Below are 17,921 nucleotides of genomic sequence, written 5' to 3'. Positions count from 1 at the left end.
GCAGACTCACGGAAGCGTGGCGAATAATCATCGCCTACGGCCCCTCCGACCACCACCAACATTCATACACATTCATACGAGGCAAGTAGGTTAAGTGTCTTGCCCAAGGACACAACGGCGATGGGATGGACATGGGCTTGAGCGGGATTCGAACCACCAACCCTTCGATCATTGGACGACCCGCTCTACCCCTGAGCCAAAGCCGCCCCACAATTTTACTATATGAATACTTAGGAGACAGATCAGCTCAGTTAGTTATTATATATTAAATTAGCCATTGTTTTTGGTTCTGGCCCGCCATTCAATGGCTTGGGGAAAAATTGGCCCGCCGCCAAACCTAATTGCCGACCCCTGTGCTAGACCCACCCAAGGATACTTCCTTTGAGATGAAGGAGGAGCCCACAGACCACCAGGATATCAGCATGTTACCATTCTTTCTCTTATCTTGATTCTGTCTTCTCCTTCCTCTGCTCTATCATATTTGTATAGCTTTGTCTCCATAGCTTTGTCTCTCATTCTTTCATTTCATCAAACTCTGTTCACATGTAGCCTAACTATTTGGTACACTTTATTTTGCTGTCTCCCTCTGCCCCAGATCTACCCTCTCAAATTCCTATCTGCTACCAAGAAACATGTCTAACGTGCCAGAAATCAAAGCAAAGTGACTTGATTGGCATTTCTCACACGTTAAAATTGATTATATTGCTAATCTTTTTGTCTAATGACTCCAAAAGGATGGCCCCTGTCTATACTGTGGAGACAGAAATAGAATCGAACCAGGAACCTTCTGATTACCAGACAACCGTTCTACCTCCCGAGCCCTTGAGCGCTTGCTGTTTCCCTTCGTGTTGTGTATGCGCCGCCATCTTGGGTCAATAGGAATGAGGATGTAATTACAGAGGAAATCAGAAAGTGGCCAAATACTTTTCCATGCTACTGTAAGTTCTTAGTTGCTGTCTCCCTCTGCTCCAGATCTACCCAGCGACCAACTGATGATTAAGAAGGAAGAGGCTCAGGACACACTAGACCCAACCATGGATATTTCCACTGGGCTGAAGGAGGAGCCCACAGACCATCAGGATATCAGTATGTTACTTTTCTTTTTATTGTCTTTATTTTCTTTCTTTCTTCTGTTGCAGCACAGTTGTCTCTCTGTCTGTGTGTCCATATCTTTCCCTCCTCTCATTCTTTCCATTAAGCCCCAATCTGTGATTTTCATTTCAGTGTTTCCCCTAGGATTTTTTTCAGGGGGGGTGGTAGGCTCCCAAAATGACTAGTGTTTTCGCGGGGCATGCGTGTCACGGATACATGGTGTCGTCATAGACGCGCGCAGTAAGGCGGTTGTTAGTATCGGTGCATTTCTCTACACTGAGCTGAAATGAAACGATTGCACATAAATTAGGTAAATAATATTAACAATATTTATTTACAACACAGAAATTAACTTATTTACAATTATACATACAGTAGTGACAACACACATGAACTATTTACAATACAGGGAGGCACATACAACACTCATAACTATTTACAACCAGTGTCAGAGCGAGCAAACTCAAGTTGTTTGGAAATTCTGAGGGCTCAGAGTGCACACTGGACGCTCTGACCAAGAGTCAGTTTATCAGAGCGGAGCAGATTTTCAGAGTGAATTTATTAACTCACCTTAAAGGAAAACTCCAACATGTTGGGAAATTAGCTTATTTGCCATTTACCCTGGTGTTAGACAAGAAGATACATACCTTTTTTCTTCTCTGTCCATGCAGTAGGAGTAGGAAGACACGCACCGTTAGCCTAGCTTAGCGTCAGTCACTGGAAGTAGGTTCCTCCATTAGCCTAGTTCCCAACGTCTTCCTACTCCTACTGCATGCACAGAGAAGAAAAAGGTATGCATCTTCTTGTCTAACTCCAGGGTAGATGGCAAATAAGCTAATTTCCCAAAATGTTGGAGTTTTCCTTTAAGTAGGGCCCTATGAAATCCGTTTTTATCTTTTCCTGTTTTGGGATATGAATTTTCCTGTTTTCGGATTTCTCTGTTTTTAATTTTCACTGTTTTCGGATTTCTCTGATTTTATATTTTTTTCCTTTTGGATTTAACCAAAGAAAACGATTAAAAATTATGTTTTTAACTAACTTTAATAACAGTACATCTGCAAACAGTGCCAGTGTAGTTCAATGTTCAGTGCCAGTTAGGTTATGAGTAGGGATGCCCCGATCACGTTTTTTGCCACCGATACCGATCACCGATCGTCGTGAGCCATATCGGCCGATACCGATCCGATACCGATCGTTTTTGATTAAAAAGAAATTAAAAATTATTTTATATAAAGTTTTTTTTTTTTTTTTTTTTTATAAAATATATATATTATATAATTAGACTTGTACTTGTATTATCTGCGAGACATCGCCACCACGCAACAAGTCAAAACGCTCGCTATCTCCACTGTCTGTGTGTACATACTCTGCTTTGATCAAATCACATTCGGCTCTGCAGATTTACCCTAGGCTCTGCAGATATACCCTACTCCCTCAGCTATCCCCGTTAATGACTGCGACGCAAGCCGGGCTTCGAATATGCATCGAATGAGTGTTATAAGACATTGATATCAGGAGCTGTCTGTAGCTACTGCTAGCCGGAAATATAACGTTAAGACAACGCCTCAGTGAACTATTTAGTTGAATGGGACATTTCGTTTTGAACAGTGAGCTAAGCTAACGTGAGCTAACAGAGGTAACATACACTAGTACTAGATAACTAGACTATTGCTGGAGCATTTGTTGATATCAGGAGCTATCAGTAGCTAGCCGGCTAGATACCGTTCAGTTAGACAATGCCTCATCATGTATTAAACTAAAAGTGAATAGTTGACTGGGTCATTTTGTAGCGGTAGCTAACGTTAGCTCATGGAGGTCCCGTCCCACTAGACTAGACTAGACCCGTGTTTACATGCGTGCGGGAGGAGCTGGAGGAGGAGCAGAAGACGCGCAGCACTGTGTGCAGCTCCCGGTGTCTGAGACAGAACTCAGCGAGTGAGATCTGTTTTGACGATCGGCGAAAATAAAACAGTAACGATAGCTAGGTAGCAAACCAGGGGAGGAAACTAACTTTTTGGCTTACCAGCCAACTGGCGGGTATCTGATTTTTTTTACCAGCCAAATAGATTTTTTACCAGACAAAAAAAATCGCTAATTGTGATAATTACTTCTTTGTACGTCTTCGTCTAAATTGATTTTCAATCATAGTAAATTAATCACACTGTCTCTACTCTTCAAAATATTACATCATTAAATCACATATTAACATGAAAGAGGGAACTATTCTGGACTGGGTTGGGCTGAACTGGGCAGTGAAAGATGCTGGGTTGGGCTGGTCTAGGTTATACTGAATGATGAATTGAAAATGGGGGACCCTGATGTAAACAAGACGAAAGTCTTTCTCTGGTCTGCATCCCCTTAACAATTGCATGTATTGAGCCGTACTGTACTGTACCCATCCTGCAATCTGTTAAATAAAGTTTTCATTCATCACAGCTCAACTACTAGGAATGTGTGTCTGACTCTTAAGTGCAGGACATATTCATCAGAAAGGGGGGACATGATGGAGGGAATGGAAAGAGCAGGTTTGACAGGAGCAGGGTTGAAGGGATTGATTGATTGAAAAGTGTATTAACAGATTGCAGAATGGGTACAGTACAGTTCAATACATACAATTGTTAAGGGGATGCAGACCAGAGAAAGACTTTCATCTTGTTTACATCAGGGTCCCCCATTTTCAATTCATCATAACATATTGGAGTGTGGAGGAAGTGGACAAGGCATTAAGCAAACAGGACTGAAATGGGGGACCCTGATGTAAACAAGACTAAAGTCCTTCTCTGGTCTGCATCCCCTTAACAATTGTGTGTATTGAGCTGTACTGTATTGTACCCATTCTGCAATCTGTTAATAAAGTTTTCAATCAATACTGGGTTGGGCAGTGAAATAACCAAGCATTTCACTGTAATGTAATAGCTAAATAAAACAACTTGAACTTGACTTGTTACATTTGCACTCTGGTTGTATGCCAAATGTATTCTGGTTGTACTGTACTTGTGCTGTAAGATGACAATACATTGGAACCGAATCGACAACGCTAGGGGTTCAGCGGGTGTATTCTGAATGCCAAATATGACAACATCACCGTTGTGAAGGGCATATGGGCGAGTGGTGATATGCTGGGAAACCCGGTAATAATAAAATGTCACTCGGCTGCATTTAAGCAAAGCCGCTCAGTATAGTCCACTATGTTGAATGCGCGTTATGGTAGCTTGTTACATGCTAGGTAGCTAGCCGGCTAATGTTGTTGACTTGTCATTCTCATCCGACTCGAAGGAGACGCGTCGCGTGCTGTTGTTCGCCCCCATGTCAGACCGCACCGATATCCGAAAGCGACGACTCTACATGCAATTATTTTCATCCACTCATGTGTTTTTGTAAGTTTGTCTACGTTGTCAAGCCGGCTGCCGGTGGCAGGAGTTTGTAGGTCTGCGCGCAGTCAGTGGTCTGTCCACTTCCCCTAGATGGGCGGCATCTTCTAGAAAACGAGTGTTCATTGGAGGAGCTTAGAGCGCATCTGTACAACGATGATGTTCATTGGTTATGGTCTGATTATTATGTGGCGCAAATGGGAGGAATCAAGGGGGGAGTCAGAGTTCGGTTTGTGTCAGTGAGCGAATCAGCAGATTGCAGAATGATTTTTTTGTTTTGTTTTGTAATTACTAGTACTCGCCAGACTGGCGAGTGCTCTTCATGAATTACTCGCCAAACGTAAAAAATACTCGCAATTGGCGAGTAAAGTGGCCTAATTTCCTCCCCTGTAGCAAACGTTAGCTCAGGTCGAATGCACTATCTAGACTCAGCAGAGGAGCCGCCTCCTCTGTGTTTACAAACTCTACACGGGTGCGGGCGGGGCTAGGGAGGAGGAGCAGTTTGCAGGTCCTGTGCGTCTGAGACAAGCGAGTGAGATATCCACTTGATCAGTTTCCGCGATCGGCGAATATGACTCATTATCGGAATTCCCCGATCGCATATTTATACTGAATATCGGCCGATAACGATCGGTGGCCGATCGATCGGGGCATCCCTAGTTATGAGTTTTTTCCCCCAATTCAGTTCAGTTCAATGCAGTTCAACTGCCAGTGCAGTGCAATAACTAAATTGTAGTGGGTGCTATGGACATAATTCACCAATAGATTGTTTTGATGTATTGATGGGTCACTGTCACTTTAATGAGGTTGGTTTTGGGGGTTGGGCTTAGAGAAGACGCGCTGGTGGAATGTCATTCATAAAATGTTTTGGTGATGAGGAGCTGTCAGAGTTTAGCAGGGCATAGATCTGACAGCTGTCACTGGTGCTAAGAAGATAATAAATGACACACTACTTGGTGTTGTCGCAAGATAGAAATTGTGCGTCTCTCCTTTCCGACGATTTCTACAAAATAATAATTAAATAGTTAAATAATACAAAATAATAATTTGTTTAAAAGAAATCAGAAAAAACTGTAAAATGTAATTTATTTCAAAGAGATGTCCTTTAAAGGTTCATGCTTCTCCCCATCTCTGGCTGACATCACCATTGTGATTAGGGATGCTCGATATTGTCTTTTTTACCGATACCGATATTCCGATATTGTCCAACTCTTAATTTCCGATACCGATATCAACCGATACCGATATATGCAGGGTTTCCCCCCCCCCAAAAACTGAATAATTTCAGGTAACTAATAATTTCACTGGATATATATATAACAAATATTGTTATTGTTTTTTTCTTTTTTTAAACCGATACCGATATTTTCCGATATCACATTTTACTACCGATATCGGCCGATAATATCGGTCGGCCGATAATATCGGACATCCCTAATTGTGATACATGATGGTTAGGCCTTTGTGCTTTCCTCAGTGAGGGATTGTCTTTTGTCGGTCAGCAGCGTTTTGTACTTGCTGAAGCTTCGCTCTGTATAATAATTTAAGTTTAAATATCAACATTATCTGGCCATCCTCAGTAAATAGTAAATACTATCAAACTTGCCAAAGACCAGAGTTGGGATGGGCATACACACACGCAAACACGCACACGCACACACACACGCACACACACACAGAAAGGAAGAATGGCTTATATGAACTATCCAGTTAATTTAAAAAAAAGTTAAAAAGAAAATATATATATACATTTTCTTTTTTTATATAATTCTTTCTGGATGGGGCGGGGCGTCCCTGGTCAAAGTTGGGAATAAATCCATAAGGAAATCTTTTGGTCCAGAGATTGAAGACTCTGCAACATAGATACAATATTCTTAGGTTTCTAGATGTGTGAGGTTATGAATTTACCCTCGTGGATGGTGTGGATTCAGTGTTCCCCCTTGAAAAAATATTCAGCCGTGCTGCGTGCACGCTGCCGGAATCCATATTTGTGCGTGCGCACGTGGCGCCGGAATCCATATTAGCGCATGCTGCCAGAGAAATAACTTAAAACTACCGTAGAATTGTTCAAGATATTATTATAAGTTATTCATAGGGGTGGAACGGTTCACAAAATCCACGGTTCGGTTCGTATCACGGTTTTGTGGTCACGGTTTTCGTTTCGATTTGATACGTTGTTTTTCATTAAAAAAAAACAGTATTGAAAGTTAATCGTGAGTTAAAAAAAATAGTGGCGTTAATAGAATCGGGTGCTAACGCGTTAATACCGCGTTAACTTTGACAGCCTTAGTAAGGATAGTAAGGACTGTCGATAGACATGGTCAAAACTCAATTCTAGATATGCGTTTCCTGCCAGTAGACACTTGAGAAAAGGTTTTGCATTTTTCTATTGAAGTTTTGCACAATAAATGTTCTTAAAATACCTCTGTACTATGTGAAATATGTCCTAGTGATACAAGAGTACAGTAATAGCTGCCATACCAGTGTTTTACCCCTTCAGAAGCATTTATATAGACATTTTAAGATAGATGAATATACCGTGATATATACCGTTACCGTCTATACTTCAAATTATACCGTGATATACATTTTAGACCATACCGTCCAGCCCTACTGTGGAGAGGTATCAGTGTCCACTAAAGTGGTGCTCAGACCACACTGCTGTCTATGGTAAGCTGGCCCACATTGCCCTGAAGTACTTGGGGACCCCTGCCTCAACTGTCTCATGCGAGAGACTGTTCTCTTTATCAGGCCATATTGTACAGAAGAAGAGAGCTAGTTTGTCACCAGCCAATGTGAACAAGCTGGTCTGCCTGAGTGACTGGTGGAAGAAGGAGAAGTAGAGATTGGACTGATTGAGTCAAACCATGTCACATAGCTACTGAGTGACTGTACTGGTAACTAGGCTTGGGCGGTATAATTTTTTTCATACCGTCATACCATGCTGACATCACACCCCGGTATGGGTATTATGACGGTATGACTTTCATCAGCGGCGGGGGAGCGGAGCGGAGCTAAGTTAACAATATACTTGTTATCACCATACATAATGGTTATATTGAAACACGTTATATAAAAATAGGGAAACAATGTCCAGGCACGCACTCCAGGTTTTTCCAAATTTATTGGCAGCCTGTAATCATGACGTTTCGGTGTGAACACACCTTCTTCAGAATGGCTTGCATGAAGGGTAAGTGACCCTAGTATATACAAGACAAACAGGAAGTGACAACACATTCCCACAAGAGATCTGCAAAAAAGTACAAAATACCACTTACAAGCACAACCTTTTCAGAATATGTAAATCAAAAAGAAGCGTAAATCAAAAAGAAACGTGTAAATCACAAAGAGATATATCTATATATATTTATATATATTTTTTACATATTTTATACAGACTAGGCCTACATCTTAAACTCATGACCCATATAAGCCATCTTTCAATTATAAATATAAAGAATGATAAATGAAAATAAATAATAAACAATCGAATGAAATGAAATAATCAAATGAAACGGGTCAAAACATTTTCCTCATTGAGGCCTCTAGGCTCTAAACAATCCAGATAATGAATATAAAAGCATTCCCTTTGTAGCAAGAGCCTGTCACCGCCTCTTGGTGGTCTCAAGACCTGCTCTCTATACCCATGTATTTTAAGCCAGAAATATCATGTCCTAACTTATTAAAGTGCCTTGCAACTGAAGACTTCTCGTAATTTCTTCTTATAGAACATTTGTGCTCAGAAATTCGATTTTTAAAACGTCTTCTTGTTTTTCCAACATAGTAAAGGTTGCAAGGACATTTAAGCAAGTAAACCACAAAATCAGAATTACAGGTAATCCGGCCTCTAACAGCGATACTCCTATCTGTACTTGGTTGTAAATAAAATTTCTCTTTAATCATGCCATGACATTGGGTACAAGACAAACATGGAACATTTCCATTTGGAATATTAGCCATAAAATGGGTACATTTTTTGTTAGTTAGCTCGCAGCTAAAGTTAGTTAGCTTGGGGCTAACGTAACGTTAGCCTAACCTTTGTCTATAACAACAAATGTATTTGTTGTTGTAAATCTTAAATCTAAAATTCAGTTTAGTTTCACTCAGTGACACTGTGGGCGTGTCTCTGCTAATTGAGCTATCACCAGTCAGAGGCAAGTCTTTGTGTTTTAAAAGCAGCTCTTTCTGTGTAGAGAATTCAGTTTGTATTGACACAGCAGAAGCCAATACTTTGGTTGAACAACATTGAATCCTACTGCATGCTACCCGTTTGTGACAGCCTAAAACTTAAACATTTAAACTTCCTACCTAGAAATGCTACCTACCGTACTTTTCGGACTATAAGACGCAGCTTTTCCCCCCATTTTTTGACCCTGCGGCTTATATAACCTAGCGGCTAATCTATGGATTTTTTACAGCTAACTGGGCCCGCTCCCTCAGCTCTGTGACCGTCAGATCAGACTCCTAAATCTGCTGCAGCAGTGCACGCCTTGCCCCTCCTCCTCCGCCTCAGTCGAGCCCTCCTCCCCCTCACAGTCGAGTGCATAGCCAGCAACCAGCCAGACGTTAGCTCCCGGGACGAGTAGCCACGTTAGTTTGCCAGCAACCAGCCAGGCAGCGCCGTTTGCTCCCGGGACGAGTAGCTACGTTAGTTAACCAGCCAGGCAGCGGCGTTTGCTCCCAGGACGAATAGCCACGGTAGTTAGCCAGCAACCAGCCAGACAGAGACGTTAGCTCCCGGGACGAGTAGCCACGTTAGTTAGCCAGCAACCAGCCAGGCAGCGCCGTTTGCTCCCGGGACGAGTAGCTACGATAGTTAGCCAGCAACCAGCCAGGCAGCGGCGTTTGCTCCCAGGACGAATAGCCACGGTAGTTAGCCAGCAACCAGCCAGACAGAGACGTTAGCTCCCGGGATGAGTAGCCACGTTAGTTAGCCAGCAACCAGCCAGGCAGCGGCGTTTGCTCCCGGGACGAGTAGCTACGTTAGTTAGCCAGCAACCAGCCAGGCAGCGCCGTTTGCTCCCGGGACGAATAGCCACGGTAGTTAGCCAGCAACCAGCCAGACAGAGACGTTAGCTCCCGGGATGAGTAGCCACGTTAGTTAGCCAGCAACCAGCCAGGCAGCGCCGTTTGCTCCCGGGACGAGTAGCTACGATAGTTAGCCAGCAACCAGCCAGGCAGCGCCGTTTGCTCCCGGGACGAGTAGCTACGTTAGTTAGCCAGCAACCAGCCAGGCAGCGCAGTTTGCTCCCGGGACGAATAGCCACGTTAGTTAGCCAGCAACCAGCTATGAGAGCTAACGTTGCTACCTACTATACCCGGAGCTGCTAAATGGCTCTATCGTTATGAGAGCTAACGTTGCTACCTACTGTACCCGGAGCTGCTAACTGGCTCTATCGTTATGAGAGCTAACGTTGCTACCTACTGTACCCGGAGCTGCTAACTGGCTAACGTTATGAGAGCTAACGTTGCTACCTACTGTACCCGGAGCTGCTAACGTTATGAGAGCTAACGTTGCTACCTACTGTACCCGGCTCTGGCTAACTGGCTATCATTCCTGTTTAAACAAAAATGTTAATAAATGGGAGCTTCCTCAAACAGCCATCTCTTTCCCGACAATCCCCTCTGTGCACGAACCCTTACATATGGTAATTAAACATTAAAACACCTGCAGCTTATAGTCCAGTGCGGCTTATATATGTACACATCATTCAATTTAGCTGCTGCGGCTTATATTCAGGTGCGTCTTATAGTGTGAAAAGTACGGAATATAGGAAGCTTCCTTGCATTTGACACACAGGGATTGAAGAGGCTCAGGACACGCTAGACCCACCCAAGGATACTTCCTTTGAGATGAAGGAGGAGCCCACAGACCACCAGGATATCAGCATGTTACCTTTTTTTCTCTTATCTTGATTCTGTCTTCTCCTTCCTCTGCTCTATCATATTTGTATAGCTTTGTCTCCATAGCTTTGTCTCTCATTCTTTCATTTCATCAAATTCTGTTCACATGTAGCCTAACTATTTGGTGCACTTTATTTTGCTGTCTCCCTCTGCCCCAGATCTACCCTCTCAAATTCCTATCTGCTACCAAGAAACATGTCTAACGTGCCAGAAATTAAAGCAAAGTGACTTGATTGGCTGCATTTCTCACACGTTAAAATTTATGATATCGCTAATCTTTTTGTCTAATGACTCCAAAAGGATGGCCCCTGTCTATACTGTGGAGACAAAAATAGAATCGAACCAGAAACCTTCTGATTACCAGACAACCGTTCTACCTCCGAGCCCCTGAGCGCTTGCTGTTTCCCTTCGTGTTGTGTATGCGCCGCCATCTTGGGTCAATAGGAAGGAGGATGTAATTACAGAGGAAATCAGAAAGTGGCCAAATACTTTTCCATGCTACTGTAAGTACTTAGTTGCTGTCTCCCTCTGCTCCAGATCCACCCAGCGACCAACTGATAATTAAGAAAGAAGAGGCTCAGGACACACCCATGGATATTTCCACTGGGCTGAAGGAGGAGCCCAACGACCATCAGGATATCGGTATGTTACTTTTCTTTTTATTGTCTTTATTTTCTCTAGTTGTCTTTCTTCTGTTGCAGCACAGTTGTCTCTCTGTCTGTGTGTCCATAGCTTTCCCTCCTCTCATTCTTTCCATTAAGCCCCAATCTGTGATTTTCATTTCAGTGTTTCCCCTAGGATTTTTTTCAGGGGGGTGGTAGCAACGCATCTGTGATTTGGCGCACAGTCTGTGACGTCACGGTATTGAAAATCATACCGACAGGATTTCGAAATACCCTGGTATACCGTAATACAGTCATACCGCCCAATCCTACTGGTAACATTATTTGTGTTCTGAATAAAACAATTTATTAAACACAAGTACATCTTATTGAACATTATTTTGATATTGCATTACCAATTATCATAGCAAAACAGCTTTTTCAAACAGTCTGTAAGGCATTTTGGAAACGGGAGATGGGCTCATGGTGTAATGGGCCACCTGGCCTGAGAAACGTAAGGAGGAAAGAAAAAGTAAGGACTTACTTCTGTTCATTATTTGGGTAGAACACACATATGAGCCATTTTAATCTAGATTAACTCCAGGATTGCAGATAGATTAATCTAGATAACATTTTTTATCTATGCCCACCTCTAAATTAAACCTTTCCATTTTTGTGACCACATTATAGACAAAGGCCATCAACACAAAGTATGCATATGCTCAACCAGCACTAGACGTTCTTATCAAAAAGGAAAAGTCACAGAAAATATTATTAGGGTTTTAAATAAGGACATTTATGGGGTTACTTGTATTAATAATGATTTGCACTAAGGAATTTTGTAACTGTTATCTATAAAAAAAAAAAAAAAAAAAAAAGGAGATGTTACAAGGGAATGGGGAATGTTATATAAACCCCCCCACAGTGGTGTGTGGAGTTGGTATGTCCCAGCAGGGACCAGGATGTAAATGTCGTGTTATGGGTTGGCAATACAGATGCACGGCACAGTTGACACAGATGCTCTATTCTCCTGGCTCGTTATTGAACACAGTTATCTTTGAACCTCTGTTGTCAAGCCTCGTCAATATACCCCCCTTCCCCACTCTGGTGTAGGTAGAGCAACTCTAAAGTAGCAATGACGTAACCACAGTGTGGAGGGAGGGGGCTGCTAAGTGGAGCTAACTTTAGCTTGCTGAGGCAGGGCTCTACAGTGTGATTATTTCACTCGCAAAATAGATATGTACGAACTGGAAAAATGTATTTAGGAGCACAGAGGCTTTGCGTAGTGGGCGTGTCAATGCGCAATTGTCATTTCATAATAGACACGGAACAGAGCCGACCTTCAATTCTAGAAGTGAACTAGCCCTGCGTTGCACACAGCTGTGTGACAACTTATCTCGCGAGTCGCACAGTTTCTATGTGTAATGTAAACTCTGCGACGGGTCCAATCGTCTAACATGCTTTGCATCCTCGCTATTCTGGAATGCCCACGTCGCGCTAAAACCTTATGTAATGTTAACTGTTGATGTAGCCTTCAGAAAACGAACGTTAGCTCCACTCCTAGCAGCCTGTTGATGTAGATTCAGCAAGCCAACGTTAGCTCCACTTCGGGCTGGGCGATATGGCAAAAAATCATATCGCGATAACAATATGATAATGTTATCATATCACTCGATATCGATAATTATGGAAATTGTTATAAGTAAATTTTTTTATTTAATTTTTTTTTTTAAACAACAGATGTATGTTTATTTTGCAGCAATTCTTTGTCGTTGCCGCCATCTTTAGTGTTACATCCCCTCACACTCCAGTTCTCAGGCTGCAGCTGGTTTAAAAGCGAAAGTAAACCGGCTTCTCTGCTGGCTGTGGCTCCAGGGGATTTGAACAGTTCTGGCTCTGCTAGTTTATTTTTGATCTTTTGGCGCTTTTTTGGTGGACAAACCACCGCACATGTGCACCGTGACTCGTGACTGGAGACTAGCTCTGCTAGCACACATAGCCTACTGTGTACAGACGGTTTCAAACTGTATTTTAAATTAGAAAGCAAACAAAATAAATGGACAAGAGAAAAATAAATCTCAATTTGGTCAGTATTGTCATTTGGACAAGCAAAGCCATTACTTTAAGTTGCAGGCAAGAAAGACAAGTCTGTCCACTGTCTCTGGTTTTAAAACTGGTCACAAAATATATATATAAAAAATACAAACATACAAAAAGTAAAATAAAAATATAAAACCACAAACATTGAAGTACTCACAAGAAAACATCACAACGAACAAAACCGTGAATAAAAGCTCACTCAATATTCATAAGTTAGATATCACAATTCTCAACCATAAAATACAAATTACATATTCAGTCCATAAGAACAAAACAGATCAAAATCATATATATGATTTGAACTCATATTATAGCATAACTTTTCTCAAGTCACCGATCACCTTTATATTTCCATACTAATTTCAAAAGTCAATGGCCAAAATGTTACTCATTATTCATGAGCGCAATTTTAAACTTTTTTTTAAACATAAATTTGTTCCTTATCACAGTTATATTTCTGGGTATTTTATTCCAATAAGCAACTGCTCTATACATTACCGTCTAATAATAGCTGCCATACCAGTGTTTACCCCTTCAGAAGCATTTATATAGACATTTTAAGATAAGTTAATATACCGTGATATATACCGTTACCGTCTATGCTTCAAATTATACTGTGATATACATTTTAGACCATACCGTCCAGCCCTACTAGAAGTGCTCTGGAGGCTCAGGTAGCTGCATATTTGTACACTGCAAAAAATGAAATCTTATCAAGTGAAAATATCTTGTATTTGGTACAATAAATCCAATATTTTGTAGAATTGTCGTGGATTATCTTATTCCACTGGCAGATAATTTGGCTTATTATTTTTCTTGATTTTGGTCAATTTAATCTTGTTTTAAGAAAATGTTAATCTTGTTTTTTTAAATTGACCAAAATCAGAAAAAAGCTAAATTATTGTACCAAATACAAGATATTTTCTCTTGATAAGATACAATTTGTTTGCAGTGTAGTTGTAATCAGGGTAAAAGTCAAGATTAATGACATGCCTCAACACTTAAATGTACACTATTTGTATTGAACATAGATATTGTTAGCCTCATAGGATAACTGCCTAAGAAGAAAAAACTAATTTTCACACAAGTCACACGAGTGAGTTAGGCAGAAAGAAATGTTTAAAATAACAAGGTTTTGATTGGCTGAGGACACAGCCACTAAACCAGGGTGGTGCAGCAGTGTGAGGAGAGTAGAGTTAGGCAAAAATATCAATTTGGCCAAAAAATTACTTAGGCAGTTTAAATAGAAAACATAGACATAGATACATAGAACATACTAACTGTCTAACATACACAAATCATAACACTACAACAGCACTTTACACCTAAGAACTCTCAGTGGCATAGGCTACATTCTGCCTTAGAGCATTTCATTTTCCTTGGCTTTTGAAAGAAAAGCTCCAGGGCTCTTTGGTAGGGAATTCACTGGTAGGGGGCCCATTGATGCTGAGACGCATACAAGCGGCCAGATGGTCTCCCTGTAGCCTGTTCTTCCGGTCAGTTTTCACCTGTAAATACAGAATGAATCACTAGACAATAAGTGGAGTGAGATTTGTGGCAAGTCAAATAACAAATCGGATTACAAATGACTAGGGCTGACCATGACTAGTAGAATAGTCGACTAATCAATCAAAAGGAGCCATAGTCGACTGCCAACCTCTTAGTCGAATGCACAATATATATATATTTTTTTTTCACAATTTCCAAAAGCAAAGAGGCCTATAACGCTAATGGCGCACATACCAGCGATGCTAACTGCCTAAGAAAACGGGCACAGAGGCACTGAAAGAGGATTTCACCTGTCTAATGAACACACTAGACAAATATCAAGATGTATCCACCTGGTGGACCAATTGCATGCTTTCGCAGAGGACAAGAAGCCGTCGTACAACGTGTTTCAAGGTCATGCTAATTCTGCCATTCCACGACGTACAACGTTATTGAGATCATATTTCATTTTTTCGCCATGGTATTCATAATTCCCTCACCCAGCCTCGGCTGATACAGTGGGAGCCTGCACAACTCTGCAACGCTTCAATACTGCCGCCTGGTGGATTATCGGGCGAATTACAACCGGAAATGGATCTCTGGTGATCTCCGTGCATCTGGGAAATGCGTCCGGCACTCACATATTGTTTTGCGGGACTCTAGAGACACATCTGTGTATATGGATCGCTGCCATAACTCAATAATCGATATGATTTGGGCGTTTATTATTATTATACAAACCGGAAATGGATCTAGTCGATCCACGTCAAATAAGTGGGATCTTTTTCCTCCAGTCTCATCGGCGAACGGTAAGAGGACAGTAACGTTACTTTCAGCGTGTTTGTTTATTATTATTAATGCAAACTGCTCTGATCAATATATCACCCATACTACATAAAGCATTTAATGAAGATCACGGAATTATAAACGTTCATCCGCGCATGATGAGTCATAACATTTAGGATTATGTACAGTTGAAATTTTTAATATAGCGTGTATCAGCAACAAACGGCAGTTGATAATCTATATATGCGTTTATGCCTATAACTCACGTTTTAGGAATTACTGCAGAAAACTATAAAAACATATTTATATTCTAGACGGTATTTTCGTATGAATCTATGAATGAAAAAGTATAACGTTCCTACATCCTGAACGATAGATAATCGATGTTGAATGGGCCATAGTAATGTCAATTTAGCAATACAATTTAAAAAGTTATAGCCCTGCAAAGAAGGTGAACATCTCCATAGTGGCAGAGTGTGGTATGAGACAGGCAAACTCTTTGGCACACCCCACAGCCCAAATGGAATGATGATAAAAACTTTTTTTAAAGAACAATAGTTTATTTTTTAAATTTTATCCAGTGTATATATGTGCGCGTGTGTATGTATATTTGTATGTATATATTGATATGTGGGACTTTGGACCTCAGGAAGACTAGCTGGTGCCATTGGCATCAGCTAATGGCGATCTTTTTTAATAAACAAATAAAAATATGACTGTTCTCTCAGTTTCAGAAAAGGACACAGACTGGTTTGTAATCCAAGGTTATGAGGAGCTTGGAGAGAAGAGTGGAGCTAAACTACAGACAAGACTCTTGGAAATCCCGCTCAAAAGATTGTCAGCGGTAAGATGGGGAAGAAATATTACATTGGGAGTTGTTTTGCATAATCCATTTGCAGATTTTATATATAAACTTTTACATGATAAAAATATAGATATACTGTATTAAAAAAAATTATAATAATAATTGCTTGCCTAGATTCGTTCTTGGCTGGGTCTTGCTTAACTAGGCTTGCCTAGTCTTGTTCTTGGCTGTGTCTTGCTTAACTAGGCTTGCCTAGTCTTGTTCTTGGCTGGGTCTTGCTTAATTAGGCTTGCCATGTCTTGTTCTTGGCTGGGTCTTGCTTAATTAGGCTTGCCATGTCTTGTTCTTGGCTGGGTCTTGCTTAATTAGGCTTGCCATGTCTCATTCTTGGCTGTGTCTTGCTTAACTAGGCTTGCATAGTCTTGTTCTTGGCTGGGTCTTGCTTAACTAGGCTTGCCATGTCTTGTTCCTGGCTGAGTTGGGCTTGACTGGGTGTTTGTCTGTAGCCTACTGTCTTAGCGAGAGAGAGAGAGAGAGAGGTGTGGAGAGAGAGACACTCTAACCAAACACACTCAGTTTAGTTTGCGCAGCAGACTTTGATAGTGGGATGTACAATGCACCCCTGTTGTGTACCTTTTCTAACAAATCTCAGACCAAAACCCTGCTCAGACTAGTGTGAGTAAAACCCTGCTCACAGAGATTGGTGTTGGATTATTCCTGATTCTTGGACGATTAGTCGGTTAGCTGAGATACATCCAAATAAATCAAGCAAATCAATAACAATTTTAGATTGTGGTTGAGGCATCATCTAGCCATAATATCTGTTCTAGTGAGTGTAAACACTTCTACTTTTAACAATACAAGTCAGGGTTCTGAAGTGGTGTTCTTTTTACTTTTGTGTCCGAGAGAATTAGAAAATCAGAGCGGTTTTAACTTTAAAGCCCAACGGTCAAATCTGGGTCGGATAAGACTGTTACTTTATCTCTTTCTAATGTGTGTGTTAAATGGTGCATTTATATAGCGATTTTATCCAAAGCGCTTTGCGATTTTGTTCCTCACATTCACCCATTCACACACCAACGGTGCAAGGTGCCAACCTGCTTATTGGGAGCAATTAGGGGTTACGTTTTCTTGCTCAAGGACACTTTGACATGCTCCCCGGGAGGAGTGGGAATCGAACCGGGAACCTTCCGATTACCAGGCGACCACTTTACCTCCTGAGCCACTGTCACCTCATGTTAGAAGTTGAGTTGGAATTCAGAATCAATACTATTGCATGCAATTCACGGTCATGACCTGAAACTATGAATGAATTATCATTGTATTTATATAGTGGTTTTCTAGACACTCCTAGCACTTTACAGTGTAGGATGTAAATGGCCTCATTCACCACTGGGTAGCACCCAACCTTGGGCTACAGGCTCAATGGCTGCGAGACACTGGCACCAGGCACACATCACACTACACAATGGCTGAAAGGCTCAGGAAACAGGGATTGATACCAGCCAATTAAGCGGAAGGGATGATGGGGTGGCCTTGATGTCAGACCAGGTGGGTTTGCAGGACTGGAGTTTTGGGAGAAACTTTGTGGTCTTGTTTGACCAGGTGGAGAGAGTTGGTCTGTTTGACACTGTGGTCTTGTTGGTGGATAATAATAATTAATAATAATAATACACTTTATTTGTATAGCACCTTTCATACAATAATTGCAGCTCAAAGTGCTTCACAACAGAAAAAAGACACAAAATGAGCACATGAAGTGCAGACATGTAA

General features: G+C 41.3%; 1 long non-coding RNA gene across 1 annotated transcript; it reads left to right on the top strand.

Annotated features, from left to right (window-relative positions):
• Positions 1-1,004: 1,004 nt before the first annotated feature.
• LOC311233834 lies at positions 1,005-16,170 on the top strand. The gene is made up of 3 exons (XR_014620039.1): positions 1,005-1,086; positions 10,905-11,009; positions 16,072-16,170. It is a non-coding gene; the product is annotated as an uncharacterized lncRNA (long non-coding RNA).
• The last annotated feature ends 1,751 nt before the right edge of the window (positions 16,171-17,921 follow it).

Source organism: Notolepis coatsorum (genome assembly GCF_963971535.1).
Source record: "Notolepis coatsorum genome assembly, chromosome: 8".
NCBI classification, from domain to species: Eukaryota; Metazoa; Chordata; class Actinopteri; order Aulopiformes; family Paralepididae; genus Notolepis; species Notolepis coatsorum.
This window is presented reverse-complemented; position numbering and strand designations above follow the sequence as displayed.